Below are 15,005 nucleotides of genomic sequence, written 5' to 3'. Positions count from 1 at the left end.
GATAAATAGACAGATAAGGTGGATAGATAAATAGATGATTGATTAAGAGATGATAATAGAGAATGATTGATAGGTAGATAGATAAATAGATGATCTATAGATGACAAACAGACAATAATTGATAGATGATAGATAAATAGATAGATAGATAGATAGATAGAGTAGAAATGAACATGGTGTAAATAGATATGGTGTCCCTTCTCCTTGTTCTTGCCAGCAGTTAGATTCTTTTTATCCCTCCACATACTACTCCCACAGCTGAAGTTCACATCTCCCAGTTTCTGAAAACTGCAGACATTTCAAGGGATTTGTTACTGGTAACCAAGTACATTTTACTAGGATAAAAAAAAAAATCAGTTTCTTCACCATTAGGCATCCACATTATGTACTCAACTTTTTCAACAACATATACATTTTATTTATTTATTTTTTATTTTTTATTTTTTATTTTAAAAAGCCTACAGCACCTGGTATTCCCAGGCAGTCTCCCATTCAAGTACAAACCAGGCCAGACCCTGCTTAGCTCCCGAGATCAGATGAGATTGGGCATGCTCAGGGAGGTATAGTTGTAGACAATACATAAATTCTCAATCATCAATAGCATTTGTTATTAGTGATAAACATTTGCTTCCTACAGTAAATTTATACCCCTAAGAAGGATCCATGACAGTAGTTTAGCTATGAGGAAAAGGTTTGGGTACCTGAAAACATCTTGTTCTACATATTTCAGGATCATTCCTTGGGGACTGGCAAGATGTCTCAGCAGGTAAGAGCACTGACTGCTCCTCTGAAGGTCCTGAGTTCAAATCCCAGCAACCACATGAGATCTGGCGCATCTGAAGACAGCTATAATGTAAATGTACTTACGTATAATAATAAATAAATCTTTTAAAAAATTGTTCCTTAATGGAATCTCTGTTCTATCAAAGAGAGATAATGGTCTACAGTAAATAATTCATTAAAAGTTTTCCGTGAAGGAACTTGCCAGTCTTCTGTAAGAAATGATAATGTTGAGATCGCTACTAGCCAAGGGGAATTCAAGTCACAAATGGGGAAAACATGAACGAGTGAAAAGATCCAGAGAAGAAGCCTGCAGGGTCTGAGCAAGACAAAGACCAAGCCCCTGGGCTAAAGCCCCAGGACAGGATTAAAACAGCACGGAGCAGCAAAGGGTGAACTTGACATCTTTTTGGCTTGATGCCTGAGTCTTGTGACTCCTGTGCGATTTGTTGGCCAGGATCCCTCCCATTTTATCCTTGAAAAGAGGAAGAGAGGAAGGTAGCTGTAAGCTTCCAGGCTGGAGTGGAGAGACAAAGATAATCACGTGTGAATAATTACAAGTTTGGGCAAAGCAGAATTCTGAAGCATAGCCTGGACAATGCTCAGGTGATCCTGACCGTAGATTCCAGATGCCAAGTGTAAGTGCCAGGTTCAGAGGGGTGGTCCATCTCAGAGCCATCAAGAGACGTGAACACCAGGAGTTCTGGTATTGTAAGCAGTACACAAAGTCTCTTGGATCTGTCTTCTGTTATTATTATATAAGACATTCATACACATTATCTATAATGTTCTTAGTAACCCTGAAAATATGAAGTGTGACTAATTGCAAATTTTACATTTTAAACCATGAAGTTAGTTTGTGTTAAGAAACTTGAGCATTTGACTAACAACCAGTGCAGCTAGGATTCAACATCCAGTTTATTTGAGAATCCAGAGCCTATGCGTTCTCCTCTGTAGACTGCTCTTCCATTTGAATCCTGAGAGGCACAGCCACAGGAAAAGCCAAGAAACATGTATTTTTCTTTCCTAGAAAGATACCTTGGGTGAGTTTTCTTATTTCTCATACTCTTTCTCAAGATGTTATTATTTTGTGAGCACAATAGACATCTAATAGACACTTTAGGAGTGCAATCAAAATGTAGGATAGATTAGCTAGGAACTAATGTGTAAGTAATTCCCAACCCAATATTATTACAAGCATGGTGTCTCATGTGGTACAGGGATACTGGCCCTAAAGGAGCCTGGGAATTGAGAATTTGTGATTGGTTGAGGGAAAAATAATGTTTTCTTTCCATAGTCGAGCAGTTTTGTTTACTGAAAATGGGCTCGGGTATCGTCAAGGGTCTTATCTGGATTTAAACAATTTGCCACAGATAGGAAAAGCAATTGTCACTGCTGCAGATTAATTTTCAGGACAAAATTTGCATCTCTTCCCTCTGGGGTTACTGTTGCCATGGCGATGTATGGCATCAGGTTCTGCACAGAGGGTTACAGCTTCTTACCTGTCAACTTTTATGTAAGCTAGGTGGGAAGAATTTCTGGAAGATTCTAGGGAAGAACTTTGTGTTTAAATCAGTGTAAAGGGAGAAGAATGGTGGTTTGGGGCATGGGCTCTATTGTGTCCTCTGTTTTGGTTTTGTTCTAATTACCTAAACTTGAATGGAAAGGGGCGCCACTAAGAAAGCTAGCCGAGGAGTCCCTCTCTCTTAGAATAGACACTCTACCCTTTACGTTTACCTGACAGTCGTGGCAACATGAAGCTTTCTCAGGAGGTTGTTACAGGGTCAGGGAGCATCACTGGGGATGGGTACAACCTGGAGCCAATAGAAGCTGTGTTAGTATTTGTTAAAGTCAGTGTGGTTGTTGACAGGTTTATTCAACTTTTTCATGATCACACCAGTGACAAGCTCAGGTGTTGCCACCTGAGCCTGAATAGATGGGCCAAAGCTCCAGCGACCTCAGAGAAAGCTGTGTAAATGTAAATGAACTCTAGAGACAAAAACTGATTGTTCAGTTTAGGACAATATGGGGAAAAAAATGATGTGAGTCTCAAAAAATAAACACAGCCACACCATTAGAACCGGAAGACATTCTGAAGTCAATTGTAAGGCCAGGCAGCCGCAGTGCCTTCGCCCACAGCTTTTTAACACCGCCCTCTGTGGGACGGAAGCTAATCAGGACCCTGACTCGTCACTCATACAACTTACTGAGTGTCTGTGGATTACCACTTTGGGGATTCAAGGCTTAGTGTGAGCCTCTCAGTGGATGATTAATTATGCACAGCATGAGGCTGTGCCCAATCTGACTGCCAGAAACTTGTCTGTGATTTAGTGCTCATATGAAGTAGGGCTGCTCTGTTAGCCATTTTTTTTTTGCTTGTTAGTTTCCCACAATGTTATGAATCCAGGGAGCTGTTATTTTAGTGAGATATATTTGAACTGGGGTAGACCCAGAACTTCATTTCTATTGCTAGGCAGAACCTTTATTATTAAGCTTGCTGTCTCACCTTGTAAGAGATGAGATTTGCAGCACTTGACTAACGAGTATTGAAATCAGCACTGCTCCACCCTCAATCCCATCCCATCCACTCACCTGCTCCCACCACCCCCCAAATTTGTTTTTGTGGCATGCTTTGGGCTTTACTTAGATTAAAAATAACTAATGTAACTAATGGGCTCACGAGATTAGAGACACGGCAGCCTTCCTTGATTTGAATTTCAGCTATGTACTTACCAAAGTACTCGGGTTCCATACTTATATAGAATTTTCGTATTTATTTGAAGAGTCTTGTTCATGTTAAGTAAAACAAGATTTAAGTCATTCATGCATATGTATCTATATTAATTCTGTAATCTCTATTTGCTTTGAGACATTTTAGAGAGTTTTAATGAATAATAAATATTTGAGAATTTTAAAGTGTCCAATAGAGAAAAGATGTTTTATTTTAATCCAGCTAATTTTCTGAAGTTGTTTTTCTGGAAAGGTAAGGAACAATTAGTTTGGTGTTTTGTCAAGTACACATTGCAAGGAAAAGATGGTCTGTGATAGCCTTCAGCAGAATCTAACTCCTAGTCTAGGATAGCTGTGGCTGTTGCCCAATAAAACATTATCACCTGAAAATACATTATTATTATTATAATTATTGTTATTGTTAACTTGTAACAATTTAGTGGTTCTCAAGTGTGAAATGTATAGATGACAGTATGCCATAGAGAAGCCTAAGGGTTGGCTATCCCTGTGAGCATGCCAACAAGAGGATGGAACTCAGAGGTTGTAAGCATGTAAGCCTGGCTTCTGAGAGCAACTCTCTCAGGACCCCCAGGTAGATGGCTGGGTTGAGAACAGGAGTCCTGAACTCAGAAGCCCAGGGTAGAGCTGTGGTCTTAACTCACTCAGGAATGTGAGTGGAGAATTGGACCAGAGGGGAAGAACTGTAAAAATACCCCAAAATCATAAACTTGGGTCACTGATTAAAAAGACAAATACATGTAAAGAATTCTCTATATATTTTATTTTTAAATTTTAATTTTTAAAAGATTTATTTTATTTATATGAGTACACTGTAGCTGTCTTCAGACATACCAGAAGAGAAGAGCAGATGTCATTACAGATGATTGTGAGCCACCATGTGGTGCTGGGAATTGAACTCAAGACCTATGGAAGAGCAATCAGTGCTCATACAGACTGAACCATCTCTCCAGCCCTCCATCTATTTTGTAAAATTTTAATTTTCAATTGCCCATATTCAGGAATGATCCTAGAATCTCATAGGAGAGCTGAACTGTCAGGCTTTCACTATTAGGGTCGGTCAGTTTGTGTATAAATGGCTAGTGTCAACTAACTCTGACAAAAAGAAGCAGATGATGGGACATGACCTAGGCAAAGTGTTTCATTAGCTGACTTTCTGTAACTTTCCTAAGTAGAAGGACACAGCTGTTAAACCCAGGGGATTAGACTTCAAGACCATCATCACCCAGGAGTACAAGTCAGCACCCATGGTGAGGTGGAAAGCTTAAACACAGGGCATGCAGCACAGTAGGCAACTCTTCTCCGCCTAGTGACAACCTTTCAGTAATAGTTAACAAGGTTACGGTGAACTTGAATTTCCAAAACAAAGTGATCAAAGCACTCCACAATCTTGCCATTGTTAGTCTTGATGAGCACGAACGTTTCTCCCACTGGTCATTCAAGGGCCAAAGTTCATCATACTGGCTGTGGAGACTGTAGCAGTGTCTCCTCCTTTGTTCCAGGCGCTGGCATCTTGTTTGTATCCTTTCTGCTAGCTCCATGCTGCCTTTACTTGGTCATCCCATCTACTGACTTATCTATCTAGTTAATCTTTTCAGAAAATTAGTTTTGGAACAATTTTCTCTATGATTTTTTTTTTTTTTGGTTTCTCTGATTTATGCTTTTGATTTTATTAAGTTTCCTTCTAATTAACTTCCATTTATTTTGTGCCTCACTTAAGAGCATCTTCATGAAAATGTTAGATTATTGCTTTTAGTCCATGGCTATGCCCTCCAAATAATATATTTGATGGGCTTTCAGTTTCATTTATTAAAATTACTTTTAGTTTACTTACAATTCCTTTTTCAAAACGACTCTGTAGAGCCCCAAATTATTCTGGGGTCTTTGAGATCATGTTCTATGCTACTGTTAACTTTAATTACATTTAATTGTGTTGTGTAGATGACATACTTAGGATCATTTTGTCCAATTTACGTTTATTAAGACTTGTACATCAGCATATGGTGCTTATTAGTGGAAATTCAGTGCTTACTTGGAAAGGAAGTATATTCTACAGCACTTGACTGGATGCTCCTTGTATCAATTAGAGTAAGTTGATTCTTAGTATCTTTTTATATCTTGTATATCTCTTTTCATTTTTCTTTCACTTTACCCTGTCAACTGCTATAGACATTAAATATAAACACCACTAAACATAATGATGGTTTTAACATAATTATGGCATTTATGCATTTCCTCTGTGGGACTTCATTTAGACACTAGGCCATTAGTTAGTGATTTTTTTTTTTAATTTCCGTATCTCCTGATAAATGAACGCTAATCTTCATTTTCTCTATTTCTTTAGTATTTCTCATAACAAAGTCTATCTTGCCTCCCATGAAGGAGACTTTATATTTTTTATTATAAGTAGAGTTTATGTAATAAACATTCACCAGTGCCTCTGTGCTTTTATATTTAAGATTAAGGTACCGTTCCTAACATGCTATGGTTTGGAGAACGTTAGACTATACTCTCCATGTTTGTGTAGCCAGTTTGTTAGTCTATGTCTTTTTATTGGGGAGTTGAGTCCATTGATATTAAGAGATATTAAGGAAGAGTAATTGTTGTTTCCTGTTATTTTTGTTGTTAAAGTTGGCATTCTGTTCTTGTGGCTGTCTTCTTTTAGGTTTGTTGAGGGATTACCTTCTTGTAGTTTCTAGGGCGTGGTTCCTGTCCTTGTATTGGTTTTTTTCTGTTATTATCCTTTGAAGGGCTGGATTCGTGGAGAGATAATGTGTGAATTTGGTTTTGTCGTGGAATACTTTGGTTTCTCCATCTATGTTAATTGAGAGTTTGGCTGGGTATAGTAGCCTGGGCTGGAATTTGTGTTCTTTTAGTGTCTGTATAACATCCGTCCAGGATCTTCTGGCTTTCATAGTCTCTGGTGAAAAATCTGGTGTAATTCTGATAGGCTTGCCTTTATATGTTACTTGGCCTTTTTCTCTTACTGCTTTTAGTATTCTATCTTTATTTAGAGCATTTGTTGTTCTGATTATTATGTGTCGGGAGGTATTTCTTTTCTGGTCCAGTCTATTTGGAGTTCTGTAGGCTTCTGTTCTGCACTGAGCTGCATTCCCAGCCCTCCAGAGATGGTTTCATTTCAGACCATTTAGTTTTGTATCTCTTTAGGCTCTCGGTTTTATATCTTCTAATTCTCTGATCATTTTCATTTCTCTTCCCTGAGTAAACGGAGCACTTAAGCAAAGCGGCTGGGCACCCTTATTTATTTGTCTCGCCATTTCTCTCATGTCTCGGTATGTTTCCACAGCCTGGCTTCTGCTTCCTGTTATTGGCTACAGCACTCCTACTTCATTACCTATCTGGGTATGTCAGTTTGAATGCCAGGCATCTTTATCTTCTGTTTGTACCACTAGACTCTGTTGTTTTCTTATGAAGAGCACAGGATTTTGTTCTGAGTATGTTTCACAGATACGGACACTGTGATTGTTTTGAAACTTATTTTAAAACTCTCTTGATTAGTGTACGTATAAAGAAACCATCATATTATCTACAGTTCTGATGCCTGTCTTTTGTGTAGTTTTTGAATAGCACAGTTTGCGATCACCGAGCCTTTTTACTCTGACTCCTGGGAACCTGACAGTCTCTAGGCCATATGGTTCTCTTGAATTTTTCATTTTCCAGATTTCTGCAATTGTTATTTATGGGACAATTTTTCCCCCTAGCTTGTCCTGCTAGGATTTATATGTGGACAGATTGGTATTAGCCACAAGCTCATGGTTATTGCTAGATAAATGTCTTGGACTTGTTTGTTCTTTGTGTATTCTGTCTTGGGTTCTCTGCTCTGGAAATCGTACCACCCATGCATCCCTGAAATCCTTGTTCTTTCTCTGGATTCGGAAAGGATTATATCAGGAATTATAAAGTTTGTAACATCTGTTTTCTTGCTGTGTCTTCTTAAGTCTGTACTACTCACACTTGAACACATGGAGAAGGATTTTATATTTTACAGTTTTCTTCTTATGACAGTTGTTTAATACCGAGTACTCTTTCTCTCTCACCATTGGAAATATTTTGAAAGAATGTCTTTTGGCAGAACATGGTAATGTTTAAAAGAATTATATAACTGAGTAAATTTCTGTAGAACTCATTGGAACATTGGGCGGGCTTTCCTAATAAATGGAAGCTGAGAGTTTTTGACTCAGATAAACAAAGACCACACAGAACACAAGCACACAAGCACATCTGAGCTTACAAACTTCTCCTCTGTCTGCACACTGTGTTGGACCTCTGTGTAATCCTCCCAGACTCAGTGATAGAAGCTGCCTAATCCATGCAAGTCACCAGCGTACCTTATCAGGGGACATTTAGACCAAGAGTAGCTTAAAGGGCTACTAACACCCCAGATAATTTAGCATTTTAGATGGAAGGCTTTGGTTTGAGGAACTCCTATGAATTCCGATATAACACCACTTGGATGTTGGTTGTTAAAAGCACAGGGGAAAGCAGTGCTGTTAAGAACTTGCAGTTTACTTTAAAAAAGTAAGCTGCTCTTGACTGGAGAGGTGGCTCAGCAGTAAAGAAAACTGGCTGTTCTTGTAAAGGAAAGGGGTTCAGATCCCGATACCCACACAGCAGCTCACAACCTTTTGTAACTCCAGATCCAGGGGACGCCACACTCTCCTCTGGCCTCTCTGACCACGGCGCACAGACAGTTAACATATTTACAGATAAATAGTCATATACACATAATGAAAATAAATATTTTATAACAGTGAGCTGGTGATAGTGCACACCCCGAAGAGGAAGTGAGATAGAGACAAAGCATGGATGGTCAGAAGAGGCTAAAGCAGAGGATGATTGAGGCTGGAGTGAGCAGGGGACTGGCAGAAGCAGAAGATAATACGTGCAGCGAGGCGATATTCGGTGAGCCGTGATGTTTCTTGCTAAATTCCAAATTATGTAATTCCTGACATAAATACCCCAACATTTGAGTATGTATAAGATGGGAGACTTGCCCTAAAAATCTGCTAATATGCAAAACAGATGCTGAGTGTCAGTTATGGGAGAATAAACTTCTGGGAATTTCCCGAAATCCTGGGGGAAGGCTTTAAAGACACCCAAATTCCAAGGAATAAAGATGTGGCAGACTATGACTGCAGTTCTATCCAGCTGAGGGCCCTACGCAGCCTCTGTGTGACACTGTCCAACCCGGGGATCATGTGTTATTAACCTGTGCTTCTGGCCATGAGAGTCTCCTGTGAGGAAATTATGCAGAGAAAAGATCCTATTTTACCCCTCAAAAATTTGACAGAGGGTTGACAAGAAAATTGTCTAACAAGTGAACTGATTTCATCTGAGTGTGTGGATAAAATAACTTCTCAGGGACAGTCACAGTCAAGAGGATGGGACTATTGTGGCGAGTAGGAGCTAAGCTTTCCTTTATTGCTTAAAATAATGAACACGCTGTTATTTTTAAAACAACTTAGTCACCCAAGTTCTATTTCATTCCCCAAGCCAGTTCACACATTAATATTTATGCTGCACATGGTGCTTTCTTAATTTGGAAAAAATTGAGTAGTAAGAAATCTTGGTGTATTTGAGTCTATTCTGATATAACTTTTTGCAGAAGTGGTACTTTGTGTTCTATATAAATGTTTGGTGTCATGTTAAATTTCTGCAGTTGTCATATGTGTGCATTTAATAATAGTGGTTAGATAGAAATGTGGGTAGACAATATATCATCAGGCATCCTGCCAACAGGTACCTTATCCTACAGTACATTTGCATGGTGGAGATTGAATAAATAGTGTACAGCCCTCGAAACTATTAATAAATGTTCCGAATCATTTGCTGGCATGCGAATAAATTATTCCTGGTTTTATGTTTGTATGGGTTGCAACTGATGCAGTTTTCAACAATAATATTTTACCATTGAATTCACTGTCTCAACCCTAATAATGAGCTTTAAAAACAGGCTAAAGATCCTTGCATACCTCTTAAATTTAATAACTTAAATTTAATATATATATATATATATATATATATATATATATATATAAGAGAGAGAGAGAATTGACATCTACAATTTGTTTTAATTTTCCAAAGAATTGGCACATAGGTTGCATGAAGTATGAAGCAGAATACAAAGTTATAACAACCTTTTTTTTAACTCAGACATATTTTAGGGTTGCCATATTTTAGAAGTTCTCATGTGCCCTAAAAATATCAGTGAGTGATAATGTTTAACATTTGAAATATGCCTGTTAAATAGTATAGACCATTATCTTTGATGCTCCTTTTAAATTTGTTTTTTAGATTTATTTATTTTTATACATATGAGTATTTGGCTTGCATGTCTGTATTGCACCATGTGCATGCAGTGAGTTCCATAGGAGGTAAGAAGAGAACATGGCGTCCTCTAGAACTGGAGTTACAGATGTTTATGAGCCACCATATGGGTCCTGGGATCTGAACCCAGGTCCTGCGGAAGAGCAGACAGTCACTTAACCTTTGAGCTATCTCTCCTGATATTTGCATTTCGGAAATGATCAGGCACAACTGAGATCTAGTCATCTAGCATCCATTAAAGCCATTAGTAAATGGCATCAAATCAAATAAAAATAAAAGCATACCACATGGTTTGGATTGTTACATGGGGTATTGGTTGCTTTTCTTATCACTAAGTCAAAATAGATTGCTAAAGCATCCTCGGGAAGAAGGAATCCTTGTGGCTCACAGTTTGAGGGTACAGGGAAGGCACAGCAGCAGGAGTTTGAGGCAGCGGGTCACAGTGCATACTCAGTCAGGAAGCAGGGAGAGATGCACTCTGGCTTTGTTTTCCCCCTTTCACTCAGTCCAGGAGCTCAGCCCTGGAGATGACAAGTCCTGCTACTTCAGATATGCAAGCCTAGATATTCCCTTCCAGAAAGGTCCAGAAGCTCATCTCCTAGGAGGCTAGATGCAGTCAAGATGAGCATCATGGGGCAGCAAGATGACTCAGTGACTAGCAACTGTCAGTCCTGGCGATCAGGGTTCAATCCTTGGCACCACATGGTAGAAAGAGAGAATGGACTCTCAACAAACTGTCCTCTGATCTCTCACACACACCTTCACACATGGATATAAGCACACCCCTCAACCCCCACACAGATCGACATAAAACATGAACTATTAAGCACAAAGACAGAGATCATATCACTTAAACGTAAGTTGTCTAATTGTTGACATTTTTATGACAAATTGAGTCTGTTTTTGAGATAGTGTCTCTCTACAGTTCAGGCTGGCCTTGGACTCACTATGTAACCTAGGCTGTGAATTAATTCTTTACAGTGTTTTCTCCTTTATTTTTCTAAATTTATCTTGACTGCCTTGCAAAAGAAAATTATAGACATGGTTGGATGTTCTGGGCCAATTGTTTCCAGACTTTTACATTTCATAGGCTGGTGATACTAAGAGGAAAATGAGAAGTCGGGGTTCTCTTGGTGTGTTCAGTAGTTCCTGCTGCCAGTGCAAACATTCAACCAAATTCCTTTGCAGTTATCATTTATAAACAACAGAGAGGAGAGCTATGAGGACAGCAAAGGAAAACTCCTACAGACAAATAACATGTAACACAGAAGCCAGGTGTGGTGGCGCACACCTTTAATCCCAGCACTTGGGAGGCAGAGGCAGGCAGATTTCTGAGTTCAAGGCCAGCCTGATCTACAGAGTGAGTTCCAAGACAGCCAGGGCTACACAGAGAAACCCTGTCTTGAAAAAAAAAGTAACACAGAGACACATGTGCATAGAGGCACACACACACAGAGGCACACACACACAGAGACACGTGTACAGAGGTACACACACAGAGGAACCCACACACAGAGGCACACATGCACACACATGCACACACATGCACACACACACACACACACACACACACACACTTCGTTTGGCTTCACTTTCCACGGAATGAGCTTCCAACTACATTTTCAGGCTTTCTTCAGATGGGCGCCCAGGGAGCACATTCTTGGCTCCCACCCAGGCCTTGCCTTTATCTTCCTGGCCAGATTCTTGGCTCCAACACCTGCTTTCTTTCTCTTGCTTAATCCTCCTGAGTCCACTCTCTTGGCTCCAGTGACCGAGGTTTTCTGTAAATTCTGAGGGCTGCGCTTACCTTTTGCTTCTGCCCATCTTTGCTGCTTCACAGTAACTGGTCTGAGAACCTGACTTAGGAATCCTCTCCATGGCTGTGATGGATCCAGCATTGACAGAAAACAGAGGCACCTTTTCCTCCTGAATCAAATCTCAAGGCTGCTGTTTCTAGCAGAATCCAATCTCCTTTGGTTTCTATATGTCAATGTGTCCTTGTTGCTGCTAGCCTTTAAATAAGTATATTTACTTATATACTATACATGTTTATAATATATGAATATATATTTTTCAGTAATATAGTGTAGCTATCTAAATCTTTGAAGTGGTGTGTGGAGGAATGGTTCATGAATTTATTTATGCATTATTTAGGTATGTGACTCTTTTGCCTTCATATATGTGGATTACCTAATACATGTGCCTAGTGCCCACAGAGGCCCAAAGAGGGTGTGGGATGTCCTGGAACTGGAGCTATAAACAGTTAGGAGCTGCCACGTGTGTGCTGGAAATTAAACTGGGGTCCTCTGGCAAATCAGCAAGTGTTCTTAATGGCTTAGCCGTCTCTGAAGCCAATGGATGAAACTTTTAATTTAAATAATGTCTGGGCTCAGGGAGCAGCCCAGTGGGTGAGCACATGCCTAGCATGTATGTAGACTTGAGTTGGGCGAGTAGTAGCACTGTAAGAAGAAAGGTAGGTGTTAATTAAAATATTAGGTGAGATTCGGACAACAATATACTTCTAACTGATCCATTGACAATTTGTTTCATGATCTGCAATTTTCACTATTTTAAGACTGAAGAAGGCTGCTGAGTTTTCCCCCACAGGCAATGGGAAGGATAGCATGCCCTGCTCCCTCCCAGCTGCAGTGTGCAGCGGCGATAGCCCAGGATATCGGTGACCCTACAGCATCTGCTCAGGAACCTGTGGTTGGCTGCAGGATTTCTCTTTCCATTATTGCCATTAGTGTTGTAAAGTTGTTTTCCCAGAATGCTCTGAAGTCTGGATATCTGCATTTCCAGTCCGCCCTTCCCCTGTGCAAAGCTAACTGTAAAGGTATTTGCTTCTTTCTGGTTAACTTTCCTAGTTACTTTTACCGTGTGTGTGTGTGTGTGTGTGTGTGTGTGTGTGTGTGTGTGTGTGTGTATGTTTTGGAGGGCAACTTTTTGGAAATAGATTTTCCTTTATCATGAGAGTGGGTTATAAGGTTTAGTTAGCAGCAAGTGCTTTTACTTGATGAGCCATCTTGCTGACCCGAGAGTCAATTTTTTAAAAACTATTTTATTACCTGTAGGTGTTTCGCCTGCATATATGCCAGTGAACCTTGTGTATACCTGGTGCTCACAGAGGCCAGAAGATGGGGTTGGATTTTCTGGAACTGGAGTTAGGCATGGTTGTAAGAAGCCATGTGAATGTTAGAAACCGAACATGGATCCTATGCAAGAGCAGCCAGTGTTCTTAACTGCCGGCCACCTCACCAGGCCAGAGGTTAATCATGTTCTTTCATATTGCTACAACTTCTCGTGTGTCCTAGAGCTTGATACAATGTTCCTACACTGTTTAACAAACAGTACAGACAGCTGCATCTTGTGGATCACTTAGGGAAACAACTCCTGTAAAGACACGGGTTCTGTGATTAAATAGTATCCCAAGATTTGTTCCTAAAGTCCATTCTTTCTACCTAATTATCACACATCTGAATTTCTTTTTTTAAAAAAGATTTATTTATTTATTATTTACGTGAGTACACTGTAGCTGTCTTCAGACACACCAGAAGATGTCTACATTACAGTGGTTGTGAGCCACCATGTGGTTGCTGGATTTGAACTCAGGACCTCTGGAAGAGCACCCAGTGCTCTTAACCACTGAGTCATCTCTCCAGCCTCACATTTGAATTTCTAACCCCTAATCTGGGCCTTCAGACTTATAATTGATACAAGTAGCAGTCCACACATAGCCCCACACATGTGGAGCTACTTCAAATTATAACAAAAGGCGATCACTGAGAACTCTAACGTTTTCAATGTATTTATTTCTGTTAACATTTAACAGGGTACATTTAGCTTTGTGATTTTTTTATCTTTCATTTGTGTGTATGGATATGTATGATACATGCGCACTTGTGGCTGTGGTGTGGGGAGCAGAGGAGAGAACTCTAGTGTGTCAGTTTTCTTGCTATTATTACTGATGGTTCTTGGAGTTGAAGTTGGTTCACCTTGCTCCATTTGCTTGTGGAGCAAGCCCCTTTACCTACTGAGCCATCTTGGCAACCCGTCCCCATACATTTAGCTTTGAAAGTAATTCTATGTTAGTATTAAACCTTAAAATGTACACATGGAAGGACTGCCTGCTTGAGAGCTGCTGTCAAGGCAAGCAACCCTTACATCTTATTTTGGTATGTTTGTCTAAAGATTTAAATTCAGTCAAGTGTGTTTCCTCATTTAACATTATGATTTTCTACAAGGATATGATTTGGAAAATGTGTTGCTTTAAAAATATAAAACAGTATCTGAATGACACATCAAACACAAAAGGACTCAACTTTAAAATTCCCCTTGTTTTACCTTTTGCATGCTTATTGGATTTTTTTTTCTATCATAATAAAAAAATAATATCCCAGAGTTAGAATGTAGCTCAGTGGTAGAGCACTTACCCTTGCCAGGCATGCAGGGGGCTTTGTGCCCCCCCCCCACACCATGTGATGCAAATGCTATCTGTTTATAATAAAGTGTGGTGTTTTGGCCCAGGTCTGTAGGAAGCCAAGCCTTGGGTAAGAAGTAAAATGTCACTACTTCTGAGGTGTAAAATGTGGTTGTTACTGTGTTTGAAAAGGTAGGAGAGCAATAGAGCTTAGAGACAGGGGAAGCTGACAGGTCCAGCAGGCTGCTTGGGGGCATGCTGCTTAGCATCTGGAGGATCTGCAGAGGGCTGGGAGAGGAGCCATGCCTGCAAGTTGTCCATGGAGAGTTGTTACGATGAAGAGCGATTCCTGCCTTCCCCCTAGTTCACACTAGCCACAGTTCCCTTAGGCTGACATCCCGCTTCCCATCACCCCACCCCCCACCCCCGCTGTCCTTACCCTCACATTTGTCCTCACCTGGCATATTGGTGTTGGGCTTGTATATAGTTAGTTATACGTGCTCAAAACACAAATGTACAATTGCACCAGGCATCACCATCTGATTTAAACAGCAAAACTTACTTCCCACAGTGGCAGTGGCTAGCATGCACCAGCTTAGGGCCAAGCCCCACCAGTCAGGTTTCAGGGGATCATTTATTCCTTCTTATAAAGTCATTAATTCCTTTCTGATAGCTTTGGTTTTATGACTTCATCTTAAGCCTAATTATC

The 15,005-nt window shown here is 40.0% G+C and overlaps 1 pseudogene; it reads right to left on the bottom strand.

The window, feature by feature from the left end:
• Positions 1-455: 455 nt before the first annotated feature.
• On the bottom strand, positions 456-574 carry LOC115032077 (5S ribosomal RNA; annotated as a pseudogene).
• Between the last annotated feature and the right edge of the window lie 14,431 nt (positions 575-15,005).

This window comes from Mus caroli, unplaced genomic scaffold (genome assembly GCF_978045245.1).
Source record: "Mus caroli unplaced genomic scaffold, Mus_caroli_1 scaffold_11, whole genome shotgun sequence".
Lineage (NCBI taxonomy): Eukaryota > Metazoa > Chordata > Mammalia > Rodentia > Muridae > Mus > Mus caroli.
Note: the sequence above shows the minus strand (reverse complement) of the source record. Positions and strands in the feature narration are given on the sequence as shown.